Source organism: Jatropha curcas, chromosome 11, assembly GCF_041381405.1.
Source record: "Jatropha curcas cultivar XTBG-Jc1 chromosome 11, XTBG_Jcur_1.0, whole genome shotgun sequence".
Taxonomy (NCBI): domain Eukaryota; kingdom Viridiplantae; phylum Streptophyta; class Magnoliopsida; order Malpighiales; family Euphorbiaceae; genus Jatropha; species Jatropha curcas.
The window spans coordinates 15,325,185-15,339,124 of NC_143161.1; the positions used below are offsets into that span (position 1 = coordinate 15,325,185).

Here is a 13,940-nt window from a genome sequence, read left to right on the forward strand (position 1 = left end):
TCTTATTATATTACTGGAAATAGGTACAGTTGCGTCACGCAGCTGTTCTATGAAGAACAGTCGCGTGACGGAACTCCTAGCTACGTGACGGAACTATTCATGACTTATTAAAATTCTTAGCTTTATTAATTATTTATCCAAAATATCACATTAAATATAAAAATGAGAATAAAAGTATACTGGGTACACAAATAGCTGCGTCACGCAGGTGGTCCAGTCCGAATCAAAGACTTTTGGGCATGAACAGTCGCGTCACGCAGGTAGTAGCTGCATGACGCGGCTGCTCTGGTCCGCAACTACCTTTCAAACTCCCTTTTTTACGTTCCTTTTATGTTAACAATGGTTTAACACAACTCAGAAATACTCAAAAATGGGCAAAACGGCGTTTAACCAATACCAAACTAACCAACTACTTGAAAAATGAGATTTTAAGGAATAAAATGCTAGAAATGAAAGATAATGTTTAGAATGGTTACCTTGCCCTCAGATTCGAGGATTGCATGCGCTAAGATTAGCTTAGGAACGTTGTTTCACGATTCCAAGAATGTGATATCGAGATTTTCACAAAGCAAAACGTTTTGATCTTTCTTTCTTTTCTCTCTTTTTCTCTTACTATATTTTTATGCTTTTTGATTTCAAAACTAAATGATAAGTGTAAATTTTATAGTGTTTTTAATATAGTTTTTATTAGAATTTTAGTAAGTTTTTACTTCTTTAATTTAATTTTAAATCACTTTTAGTATAATTGTGTTTAAAAGCTTCCTTGGTCTTTAATCCACTTGATCTAAGAGAAAATTGCAGAAATTTGGCGCAGAAAAGAATTTTAGAATGCAAGGCACTCAGCTTCTAGCACGCCCAGCCCGTGCTGGAAGGCACGCCCGTGCTAGAAGCCAAGTAAACCAAAGGAGAGACAGAAGAGAGCACGGCCAGGGTCTGTCAAAAGGCACGGCCGTGCTACAATGGGACCAGGGCGTGTCAAGCATAGCACGCCCATGGCAACTCTAGACAGACTTCCAGAGAAGAGCATGCCCTGCCTGTGCTCTGTAGCATGCCCGTGCCTCAGTACTTCACTAGCCCGTGCTACGTAGCACGCCCCGTGCTTCACTAGCCAGACCTCCAGACTACAGCATGCCCAGCCCGTGCCATGTAGCACGCCCGTGCTGCCCAGGCGGAACCAGCGTGAATTTAACACGCAAATCAAGCCTTTCTCACATGGGCCGACTTCAGGGAGTTTCCTAAACACACTAAACAAGACCTGGACCTATTCTTGAAGAAAAAGGAGTCCTAATCAAGAAGAAATCAAGAGCCTAAACAGTTATGATCTCCTATAAAGGATTTTGTGCTAAATAAGGATTCTATTTTCCTAAAAGGAGTCAGACTTGCCTTCAGGATCTCTATATAAAGGGAGGAACTTCTCATAGTAGGGGATCTCGTTTTTTGGTGCAACACTTTACATAATTCTCTTCTTCTCAAAGATTTCAAGCTTCAAATAATTGTGCTAAGATTCAAGGAAGCCATCAATATAGTTGTGATACAGTTTTTATTCTAAACTCTTCATCTTCTTTCTTTCTTTATTATTGTCTTTAAATATAATGAAAGATTCAAGTATGATTGAGCTTAATTTAATTACTATGTCTAGCTAAACTTTTATACTAGGGATTTGATGTAATTTAATTCGATTCCAGCTTATAATATTAGATTTATTTTTCTTTGTTCTTGTTATAACTTATTATTGTGCTTAAGGCTTCCAGGTAGAAAAAAATTCCCCTGGATTGAATTATTTCAATAATCACATTCGGGAGAAGGGTTATTGATATGAACAAGGTAATAATTTACTTGAGAATAATAACTTGATGTGGAAACTATATGGTTTGACTCAAGGGGGGCTTTCATAAGTTAATAAAGTATTAAGTTGTGAATTCATAAAACAACCATAAAACCTAATGATCTGATTCATGTTTAATTTCACTATTAAGATAGGTGATTAAATTGGATTAGAATAGCTAACAATAAATCGGGAGAGCTTGTTAGTAACCTTAGGGTTGTTTTCTCCTACTTGAACAATTAAACTTGATCAATGAACTAATAGAATAAGCTGGATAGAATTAAATGAAATCAAATTCCCTAGTAGCTTAATCCCCTGATTTCTTTTCACCCAAATTTTGTGTTTGATCTCTTTTACTTTGAATTTTATTTACTTTACAGTGAATTCCTTTTATCATCGTCTAAATAATAATAGGTTAACATAATTTTGGTAATTGATAAACAATCCCTGTGGATACGATACTTTCTTACTCTATATTACTTGTTGCGATTTCGTACACTTGCGAAAACCGCTGTCAAGTTTTTGGCGCCGTTACCGGGGATTGGCGTATCAATATCAATACAAATTACCCTGTTATTAATTTAGACACTCTTTCGTTTTTATTTAATTTTCTTTTAAGTGTTGTTCCAGGTGTTTTATGAAAAGAAGATCAAGGACGACTGAACCTCTAGTCTTTGACCCAGAAATTGAAAGGACCTTTCGTAGGCACAACGCTGCAAGAAAAGCAAGAGAAATAAAACTCGAACAACAAGCAGACATGGCCAACGAAAACGAAAACAGAAACGAAAACGTAGTTGGACCACCACTTCAACATCCGATCCGTACCTTAAGGGATTATACAACACCTAATCTGAATGGGACAACCTCAAGTATTACAAGACCTAGGGTAGAAGCTAATAACTTTGAGATTAAACCTGCAATTATCCAAATGCTCTCTACCTCGATCCAATATGGAGGTTTGCCTAGTGAAGATCCTAATGCTCACATCACCAATTTTTTGGAAATTTGTGACACATTCAAACAAAATGGTGTTTCTGAAGATGCAATCAAGTTGAGGCTTTTTCCTTTTACTCTTAGGGATAAAGCTAGATCATGGTTACAATCGTGTCCCGCTGGAAGTTTTACCACATGGGATGAATTAGCTCAAAAATTCCTAGCTAAATTCTTCCCATCCTCAAAAACCACCAAGCTGCGTAATGAGATAATGACATTTGCTCATCATGATCAAGAGAGCTTGTACGAAGCTTGGGAAAGATTCAAGGACTTGCTAAGGAAGTGCCCGCATCACAGTTTGCCCAAGTGGCTACAGGTACAAACTTTTTATAATGCATTATCTCCTAATATCAAAATTACTCTAGATGCAGCTGCAGGTGGATCCTTTGAAAAGAAAGGTATTGATGAAGCATATGAGTTGATAGAGGAGATGGCAAGCAACAGCCACTACCAAAACAATACCGAAAGGAGAAGAACCGCATGAGTCTATGAAATAGACGCCATTACAGCACTCAATGCCAAGGTAGATAACATGGTAAGGAAATTGGACATGTTAACCACTAATCCTGTGAATTCGATTATGCAAGTGTGTGATAGGTGAAATGGACAACATGGAATTGGGGAATGCATCATGGACTCCTTAAATCCGCAGACTTTGGAGCAAGTGAACTATGTGATGAATCAAGGAAGAAAGAATTACCCTTATTCAAATTCATATGATAACAGGTTAAGGAATCATCCTAACCTATCTTATGGTAATCCTAACAATGCCTTGAATACACCCCCAGGGTTCCACCCTCCAGAAAAGAAATCTCATGATGACCTCCTCACTGCCCTCTCCAAATCACACATGGAATTCATGAATGAAACTAGGAAGAACCATAAAATCCAGCAAGCTGCAATCAGGAATTTGGAGATTCAGTTAGGGCAGTTCGCAAACATGATGGCATCTCGACCTCAAGGTACGTTACCTAGCAATACTGAAAAGAATCCAAAAGAACAAGTGCAGGCTATCACCTTGAGGAGTGGCAAACAATTAGATGAACCACTGAGGAAAGAAAAGGAGGAAAAAGAACAATCAAAAGTGCCTATCATTGATTTAGAGGAAAAAGAAAAGGTAAAACCCTATGTTCCCCCTGTTCCCTTTCCACAAAGATTAAAGAAAGCACAAGATGACAAGAGCTTCCTCAAGTTTCTGGATGTGTTTAAGAAGCTTCAAATTAATATTCCTTTTGCTGAAGCTCTTGCTCAAATGCCTAGCTATGCTAAATTCCTAAAAGATATCTTGAGCAAGAAACGAAAAATTGATGATCAAGAAACAGTGATGTTAACTGAGGAGTGCAGTGCAATTATCCAAAACAAACTGCCTCCAAAGTTAAAAGATCCAGGAAGTTTTTCTATCCCTTGTAACATTGGTAATCTTGACTTTGAAAAGGCTTTGGCAGATTTAGGTGCTAGCATTAATCTTATGTCCTATGAAGTTTTTAAGATGCTAGGTATGGGAGAGCTCAAACCAACAAGGATGTCTTTGCAATTAGCAGATCGTTCAATTAAATATCCTAGAGGGATTGTAGAAGACGTGCTTGTAAAGGTAGGTACATTCATCTTTCCTGTTGATTTTGTTATTCTTGATATTGATGAAGACAGGGAAGGATCTCTAATCCTTGGAAGACCTTTTCTTGCAACTGCAAGAGCATTGATAGATGTCTATGAGGGTAAGTTGACTCTTAGAGTTGGACAGGAAGAGATTGTATTTGATGTACTTAAATCTTGTAAACTCCCTATGGATCATGGAGACTGTTTTAGAATTGACGTAGTCGATGAATGTGTGGAGACCACTTTGCATGTTGAAAATAATGCTAATGAGTCAAGCATCTCGAATGAAAAAGAAAAGGAACTTCCTAAGCATGAACTGAAACAACTTCCACCTCATTTAAAACATGCATTTCTAGGTGAGAACCATTCTTTTCCTGTTATTATTTCTTCTCACTTAACGCTTGATCAAGAGGAAAGGTTGTTGCAGGTTTTACAAAGGCACAAGAAAGCATTAGGATGGTCTATCTCAGATCTACAAGGAATAAGCCCAAGTGTGTGCATGCATAAAATCTTGATGGAAGAAAACTACAAACCTTCAATCGAGCACCAAAGGCGACTGAATCCTAACATGAAGGAGGTAGTTAAGGATGAAATTATTAAACTCTTAGATGCCGGCATCATTTATCCAATTTCAGACAGTAATTGGGTAAGTCCTGTCCAAGTTGTTCCAAAGAAGGGAGGTATGACTGTTATTTCTAATGAAAACAATGAATTAATCCCCACAAGAACAGTCACAGGTTGGCGTGTGTGTATAGATTATAGAAAATTAAATAAAGCAACACGCAAAGATCACTTTCCCCTTCCCTTTATTGATCAAATGCTTGAAAGGCTTGCAGGATATCCTTTTTATTGTTTCTTAGATGGCTATTCAGGGTACTTCCAAATACCTATAGCCCCTGAAGACCAAGAGAAAACTACATTCACTTGTCCTTATGGCACTTTTGCCTATAGGAGAATGCCTTTTGGGCTATGCAATGCCCCTGCAACCTTTCAAAGGTGCATGATGTCCATCTTTTCTGATATGGTGGAAAAATTTATTGAAATATTCATGGATGATTTTTCTGTATTTGGTTCTTCCTTCGATGCATGCCTTCATAATTTATCTTTAGTGATGCAACGATGTGAAGATACTAACCTTGTGTTAAATTGGGAAAAATGTCACTTCATGGTTAGTGAAGGTATTGTCCTAGGGCATAAAATCTCTCAAAAGGGGATTGAAGTAGACAAGGCAAAAATTGAGGTAATTGAAAAACTACCTCCCCCTAACACAGTGAAGGGCATAAGAAGTTTTCTTGGGCATGCAGGATTTTACAGGAGATTCATAAGGGATTTCTCAAAAATCACTAAACCTCTTGCAATCTACTAGTTAAAGATGTTCCTTTTGAATTTGACAAAGATTGTTTAGATGCTTTTAACAGGTTAAAGAAGGAGTTAATCTCAGCCCCGATCATCACCACACCAGATTGGACTTTACCCTTTGAACTCATGTGTGATGCTAGTGATCATGCTGTAGGAGCTGTTCTTGGACAAAGAAAAGACAAGAAGTTGCATGTTATCTATTATGCAAGTCGCACATTGAATGATGCACAATTAAATTATGCAACTACGGAAAAAGAACTGCTAGCTATTGTTTTTGCTTTTGACAAATTCAGGGCATATCTAATTGGAGCTAAAACAATAGTCTACACAGATCACTCCGCCATCAAATACTTGCTGGAAAAGAAAGATGCAAAGCCAAGACTCATTCGTTGGGTACTTCTATTGCAAGAGTTTGACCTAGAAATTCGCGATAAAAAGGGGACCGAGAACCTCGTTGTTGACCATCTTTCCAGACTTGAATTGGGGGAAGAAGACACAAGCGAGCTACAAATCAATGAAAGCTTTCCTCATGAGCAACTTCTTCTAGTGGCAAATGCTCAAACCCCCTGGTACGCTGACATTGTTAATTATCTTGTTTGCAAAATTCCTCCTCCCAATTTTTCTTACCAACAAAGAAAAAATTTTTTTCATGATATCAAATTCTACTATTGGGAGGAGCCATTTTTGTTCAAGTATTGTAGTGATCAGCTCTTCAGGAGATGTATACCGGAAACTGAAATAGAAAGTGTCCTTAAATTCTGTCATTCAATGGAATGTGGAGGCCACTTTGGAGCAAACAAGACAGCTGCGCGTATACTAGAAAGTGGTTTGTATTGGCCTAATCTTTTTAAAGATGCTTATAACTATGTTCGTCTTTGTGATCGTTGTCAAAGGTTAGGTAACATTTCGAAGAGACATGAAATGCCCCTGAACAGCATCCTTGAAGTCGAAATCTTCGATGTATGGGGTCTGGACTTTATGGGACCTTTTCCACCATCATATTCAAATCAATACATTCTAGTGGCGGTGGATTATGTGTCAAAGTGGGTAGAAGCTGTTGCTCTTCCAAATAACGATGCCAAAAGTGTGATGAGCTTCATCAAGAAAAACATTTTTACAAGGCATGGAACTCCCAGGGCGATAATCACGGACGGAGGTAAGCATTTTTGTAATAGATATTTAGACTCCCTTCTTGCAAAATATGGTGTCACTCATCGTGTAGGTACTCCATATCATCCTCAAACCAGTGGACAAGTAGAGGTCACTAACAGAGAAATCAAAAAGATCCTCGAAACCACTGTTGGACAATCAAGAAAGGATTGGTCCAAAAAGCTAGACGATGCTCTATGGGCCTACAGAACGGCATTCAAAACGCCTATAGGTATGTCTCCATATCGCATGGTGTATGGTAAGGCTTGTCATCTTCCTGTAGAGTTAGAACATAAGGCGTTTTGGGCCATTCAATTTTTTAACTTTAATGCAAAGGAGGTTGGTCAAAAGCGATTGCTACAGCTAAACATGATGGATGAAATGCGCCTTCACGCTTATGAAAATGCCAAAATATACAAAGATCGCACTAAACAATGGCATGATAAGCGCATTATAATGAGGGATCTAAAGGTAGGCCAGCAGGTGTTGCTCTATAACTCTAGACTTCGGTTATTTCCTGGTAAGTTGTGCTCTAGGTGGTCTGGACCATTCACAATCAAGGAAATCTTTCCTCATGGCGCGATTGAGATAGTGGATGGTAAGTCGAATCGAAGTTTCAAGGTAAATGCTCAACGTTTGAGAAGCTATTATAATGAAACCTTTGAACCCATCAAGACTACAATTGGTCTTGCTTAGCTAAATTAAGATAAGTGCGTCGAACTTAACGACGTTAAACAAAAGTGCTCATGGGAGACAACCCATCTATTTTTATTAAATTTTCATCCATTTATTTATTTTTATTCCCTATTTTATTTGTCAAAATCCCAAATTTTCTCCATAAGTGTTCTTTTGTTTAGTTAAGAGTTTTTGTAGGAAAAAGCGGAAATCCAGAACCAAGCATGCCCTAGCCGTGCTGGGTGGCACGCCCGTGCCATGAGATGAGAAGCCAGCCCACCCAGGCGTGCCCCGAAGCACGCCCGTGCATTTTTTCCAAGGTGTTGATACTTGAAGGTCAGAGAAGAGCACGCCTCAGGCGCGCCCATCAGCACGCCCGTGCCATAGAAAAGACATTAACACACTTGAAGGTCAGAGGAGAGCACGCCCTAGCCGTGCTAAGTGGCACGCCCAAGTCGCGCTACGAAGCAAGTCTCAACAAAGAAAAATGCCCAAGTCGCGAGCGCGACATTCACAAGCGTGAGCGCGACATTTAGAAAAGAGAGTCAGAAGATTTGCAAGAAAAACTCGCGAGCGCACCTTCCATATGCACGGGCGCGAGCTGAAGTCGCGAGCGCGACATTCATATACGCGGGCGCGAGCTGAAGTCGCGAGCGCGACATTCATATGCGCGGGCGCGACAAGCAGATCTGAGTGTCAGAAGCAATTGGACCAGAAGACGCGAGAAGACGCGAGCGCGATATTCATATGTGCGGGCGCGAGGAAGCACCTTTGAGAGGCAGAAAGTTTGCCAGCAAAATACGCGAGCGCGACTTTCATATGCGCGAGCGCGAAAAGAACTTGAGAGGCAGAGAAGAGCACGCCCAAGCTATGCTATGTAGCACGCTCGTGCCAGGTACGCCACTTTTGTTGTTTTGCAGGTCAGAGGGGAGCACGCCTAGGCCATGCTCATCAGCACGGCCGTGCCACGATCAGACCAACTCATTTATTGGCGCCCCTATTTAAAGAGCACGCCTTCAAACCTTCTCTTTTCCATCTCGCACGCCCTAGCCGTCAACTCCTTTCTCTCAAACTTTCTCTTTTCTTCTCCCTTTTCTCTCAAATCAAACACTCTCCACCCAAAATTTTCACATAATCAACTCCAACAATGCCTCCTAGATACAAACGTAGCAGACCCGCATCATCCGTTGCTGCTCGGAAGCGTTCGACTACGCGATCCTCCACGGCTCCTCAACCTCCTTCACCTCCTGAAATTCCATTCGAATTTGCCTCATCCGATCAACAAGAAAGGTACACAAAATTATCTCTTCGGCCTATTTTACCGAATAGATTTATCGATGAGGCTGCCTTAGCGCAAGTGGGTCTTAAGGATATTGTGTTAGACCCTCTTAAGAGAATAGGATGGGGGGAATTTATTGATATGAAGGACTTAGTCTATGCCCCTCTAACTCTAGAATTTCTGAGTTCCTATCGCGCTTTTATTCCGTTATTGCCTAATTCACCACCAAGCAGGGTTAACTTTAGGCTTCTTAGTCAAGACTTTGAACTAACTGTGAATGAAATTAGCCACATTTTTGGGTTTCCTACAGACAATAGCCAGATACAAATATCTAGTGATTTTAGTGCGCGTAATACTTGGCAAAATTTGACAGGTGAAGTGAATTACAATCCTAGATATTCTAAAGCATCCAAATTAAAAAAACCTTCCTTGTGCTACATTCACAAATTCTTATCTAATTCCATTTTTGGAAGGAGTGAAAGCGATGGGGTGCTAAGTTTGAACGAATTATATTTTCTGTGGGCTATTGAGAATGGGGTTTTATTGAATGTTGGTTATTGGCTCTGCCAAAAATTTGGAAAGGTGGCTGGAGCCGACAAGGGGGCCATAATGGTGGGATGTTTTGTAACTCGAATTGCTAGATACTTACAGGTTTGGAACCCGGCTAGGCCAATTTATGATTGTGTAGGAGGAGGGCGTGGTACTAGACTGGACCTAGATGTTATGATACATATGAAACTGATTGAAAAAGTCGGGGATACATATCAAGTAGTGGGCGCCCCAAAAGCTAATCCTGATGATACAGGAGCAGAAGCAGCCGGTGGAGCTAACATGGAAGAGGATAATCCTCCTCCTTTTCCTTCTTCTTTTGGTGCAGGTACTTCCGGTGTCGGTCCATCGTTCCAAGGCACAACCAACATGTCGAACGATGAAGTCCTTGCAAGAATGATGTCTCGGATGGACCTCTTTGACACGCGCCTTAAATGTATGGAAACGATGATCACAGACCGTTTCCAGTCCATCGAGATTATGAACGGCAGTCTTGATTCTCGGATGGACACCATGCAAGGCCAACTCCAGACCATCCTCCAGCTTCTGCAGCCACCTCCACCACCAGAGAATTAACGGATTTCTCACTTTTCTTTGTTTTATTTTTGTTTATTTGTTCTAATACATTGTCTTGGTTGCTTTCACTTTAGTTTATTTGTTATTTGAATTTTTTATAACTTTTTAGTAGTTTGTTTTGTTCTTAATGTTTAGTTGCTCTTTTAGCTAAGACTCTTCCCACACCCGTTCTATTGTATTGTTCAATACAATGTTGGTAAGATTTCTTCTTCTCTCTTACTGCTTTCCTTCTAGTAATGCAATAAGTTTGGGGAATTTATGCACATTGGGGACAATGTGATTGATTGAATTGGGGGAAGGGAATTTTGCAAAAATTATTATTATTTTTTTTTTGTTTAACATTTTTGGAATGATTACAAGTAAGCTTGAAAGTTCTCATGTCTAGTAATGAGTGTTAAATATAGTCGATTCTAAATTCTAGCATATTTAAGTTTTGAATTTGAATTTTTGACTCAATCATGTTCATTGATCTAAACTATTTGTTTCTAGACTTTTAAAACACTGATTTTTATGAAAGTTATGATATAAAGGTGTGTTTTACTCTAAAGTATTTTAAACCTTGGCATTCCTAGAACAAAAATTAGAACTTCCTTCGAGGCGAGAAATTTAAATGTTTACATCTTGAAAGAGATGATTTAGGCAATTTTTGTTGACACCTATATAGCCTAAACTACCTAAACAAAAATATATGACCTTTGAAACCCACTTTGAAGCTTTAAACCGTACAATTTTCTTCTTCACCATAAATAAACCAGGCCATTAAAGCCAAATTCAAATCTCTTACCCTAAGTACAAAGGATTGTATGATTAAAAGATTCGACTTTTAATTAGAATATAGCAACAAAGAGGGAGAATTCATCAATCAATACTAGCAAATAAAGAAAAGAGGAAAGAATCAAGAAAGAGGCACATGCAAAGCAATCAAAAGAATGCAAGAAGAATGGTAAAGCAAGTAAGAATAGTGCCAAAATATTAAGAAAAGACCTTGCACAAGATGCCTCTAGCTAGTAAGAAAGCTTCAAAACCAACACTCCCTAGAACTAGTAAAAGTTTAATTAAAATAGAATCTTGAATATTATACATTCTTTTGTACTCTTTGACTACCCTTTTATCCTTTCTTTTGATTAAGCAAAATTTGCACCAAGAAAGCCCCATTACAATCCAAAATAAAGACCTTTTGATCTTTTAATTGTATGCATTTAAATCGTGGAGAAATAATGACTAATTCTGCATATGGGAATGCCACTGTTGCACTATCAATTGTCTTATTTTTGAAAGGTTGAAAATTCTTTAGATAATTCATGTCCTATTTATCATAAATTGAATAAATATTAGTGTTGACAATCTCTTTAAACTTGTATTTTACTCAATGAATGTGTTTTATTCAAAAATAAAAGTCAAACTTAAGTATAATTAGCATGGAGAACGATTGAGTTTATTCACTTGTTTACTAATCATGATATCATGAAAGATTATTGAAATCATCTCCAACCATGTTAAACTAGTGTCGTCAAATTATTTTTCCTTTAGTTTTGTTGCTTGAGGACAAGCAATGGTTTAAGTTTGGGGAACTTTGATAAGTGTAAATTTTATAGTGTTTTTAATATAGTTTTTATTAGAATTTTAGTAAGTTTTTACTTCTTTAATTTAATTTTAAATCACTTTTAGTATAATTGTGTTTAAAAGCTTCCTTGGTCTTTAATCCGCTTGATCTAAGAGAAAAGTGCAGAAATTCGGCGCAGAAAAGAACTTTAGAATGCAAGGCACTCAGCTTCTAGCACGCCCAGCCCGTGCTGGAAGGCACGCCCATGCTAGAAGCCAAGTAAACCAAAGGAGAGACAGAAGAGAGCACGGCCAGGGTGTGTCAAAAGGCACGGCCGTGCTACAATGGGACCAGGGCGTGTCAAGCATAGCACGCCCATGGCAACTCTAGACAGACTTCCAGAGAAGAGCACGCCCTGCCTGTGCTCTGTAGCACGCCCGTGCCTCAGTACTTCACTAGCCCGTGCTACCTAGCACACCCCGTGCTTCACTAGCCAGACCTCCAGACTACAGCACGCCCAGCCCGTGCCATGTAGCACGCCCGTGCTGCCCAGGCGGAACCAGCGTGAATTTAACACGCAAATCAAGCCTTTCTCACATGGGCCGACTTCAGGGAGTTTCCTAAACACACTAAACAAGACCTGGACCTATTCTTGAAGAAAAAGGAGTCCTAATCAAGAAGAAATCAAGAGCCTAAACAGTTATGATCTCCTATAAAGGATTTTGTGCTAAATAAGGATTCTATTTTCCTAAAAGGAGTCAGACTTGCCTTCAGGATCTCTATATAAAGGGAGGAACTTCTCATAGTAGGGGATCTCGTTTTTTGGTGCAACACTTTACATAATTCTCTTCTTCTCAAAGATTTCAAGCTTCAAATAATTGTGCTAAGATTCAAGGAAGCCATCAATATAGTTGTGATACAGTTTTTATTCTAAACTCTTCATCTTGTTTCTTTCTTTATTATTGTCTTTAAATATAATGAATGATTCAAGTATGATTGAGCTTAATTTAATTACTATGTCTAGCTAAACTTTTATACTAGGGATTTGATGTAATTTAATTCGATTCCAGCTTATAATATTAGATTTATTTTTCTTTGTTCTTGTTATAACTTATTATTGTGCTTAAGGCTTCCAGGCAGAAAAAAATTCCCCTGGATTGAATTATTTCAATAATCACATTCGGGAGAAGGGTTATTGATATGAACAAGGTAATAATTTACTTGAGAATAATAACTTGATGTGGAAACTATATGGTTTGACTCAAGGGAGGCTTTCATAAGTTAATAAAGTATTAAGTTGTGAATTCATAAAACAACCATAAAACCTAATGATCTGATTCATGTTTAATTTCACTATTAAGATAGGTGATTAAATTGGATTAGAATAACTAACAATAAATCGGGAGAGCTTGTTAGTAACCTTAGGGTTGTTTTCTCCTACTTGAACAATTAAACTTGATCAATGAACTAATAGAATAAGCTGGATAGAATTAAATGAAATCAAATTCCCTAGTAGCTTAATCCCTTGATTTCTTTTCACCTAAATTTTGTGTTTGATCTCTTTTACTTTGAATTTTATTTACTTTACAGCGAATTCCTTTTATCATCGTCTAAATAATAATAGGTTAACATAATTTTGGTAATTGATAAACAATCCCTGTGGATACGATACTTTCTTACTCTATATTACTTGTTGCGATTTCGTACACTTGTGAAAACCGCTGTCAAGTTTTTGGCGCCGTTGCCGGGGATTGGCGTATCAATATCAATACGAATTACCCTGTTATTAATTTAGACACTCTTTCGTTTTTATTTAATTTTCTTTTAAGTGCTGTTCCAGGTGTTTTATGAAAAGAAGATCAAGGACGACTGAACCTCTAGTCTTTGACCCAGAAATTGAAAGGACCTTTCGTAGGCACAACGCTGCAAGAAAAGCAAGAGAAATAAAACTCGAACAACGAGCAGACATGGCCAACGAAAATGAAAACAGAAACCAAAACGTAGTTGGACCACCACTTCAACATCCGATCCGTACCTTAAGGGATTATACAACACCTAATCTGAATGGGACAACCTCAAGTATTACAAGACCTAGGGTAGAAGCTAATAACTTTGAGATTAAACCTGCAATTATCCAAATGCTCTCTACCTCGATCCAATATGGAGGTTTGCCTAGTGAAGATCCTAATGCTCACATCACCAATTTTTTGGAAATTTGTGACACATTCAAACAAAATGGTGTTTCTGAAGATGCAATCAAGTTGAGGCTTTTTCCTTTTACTCTTAGGGATAAAGCTAGATCATGGTTACAATCGTGTCCCGCTGGAAGTTTTACCACATGGGATGAATTAGCTCAAACATTCCTAGCTAAATTCTTCCCATCCTCAAAAACCACC

The 13,940-nt window shown here is 38.5% G+C and overlaps 1 non-coding gene across 1 annotated transcript; it reads right to left on the bottom strand.

The window, feature by feature from the left end:
• Window positions 1–3,011: 3,011 nt before the first annotated feature.
• On the bottom strand, window positions 3,012–3,118 carry LOC149492624 (small nucleolar RNA R71). Its single transcript, XR_016319050.1, has one exon. It is a non-coding gene; the product is annotated as a small nucleolar RNA R71 (small nucleolar RNA).
• Window positions 3,119–13,940: the final 10,822 nt, after the last annotated feature.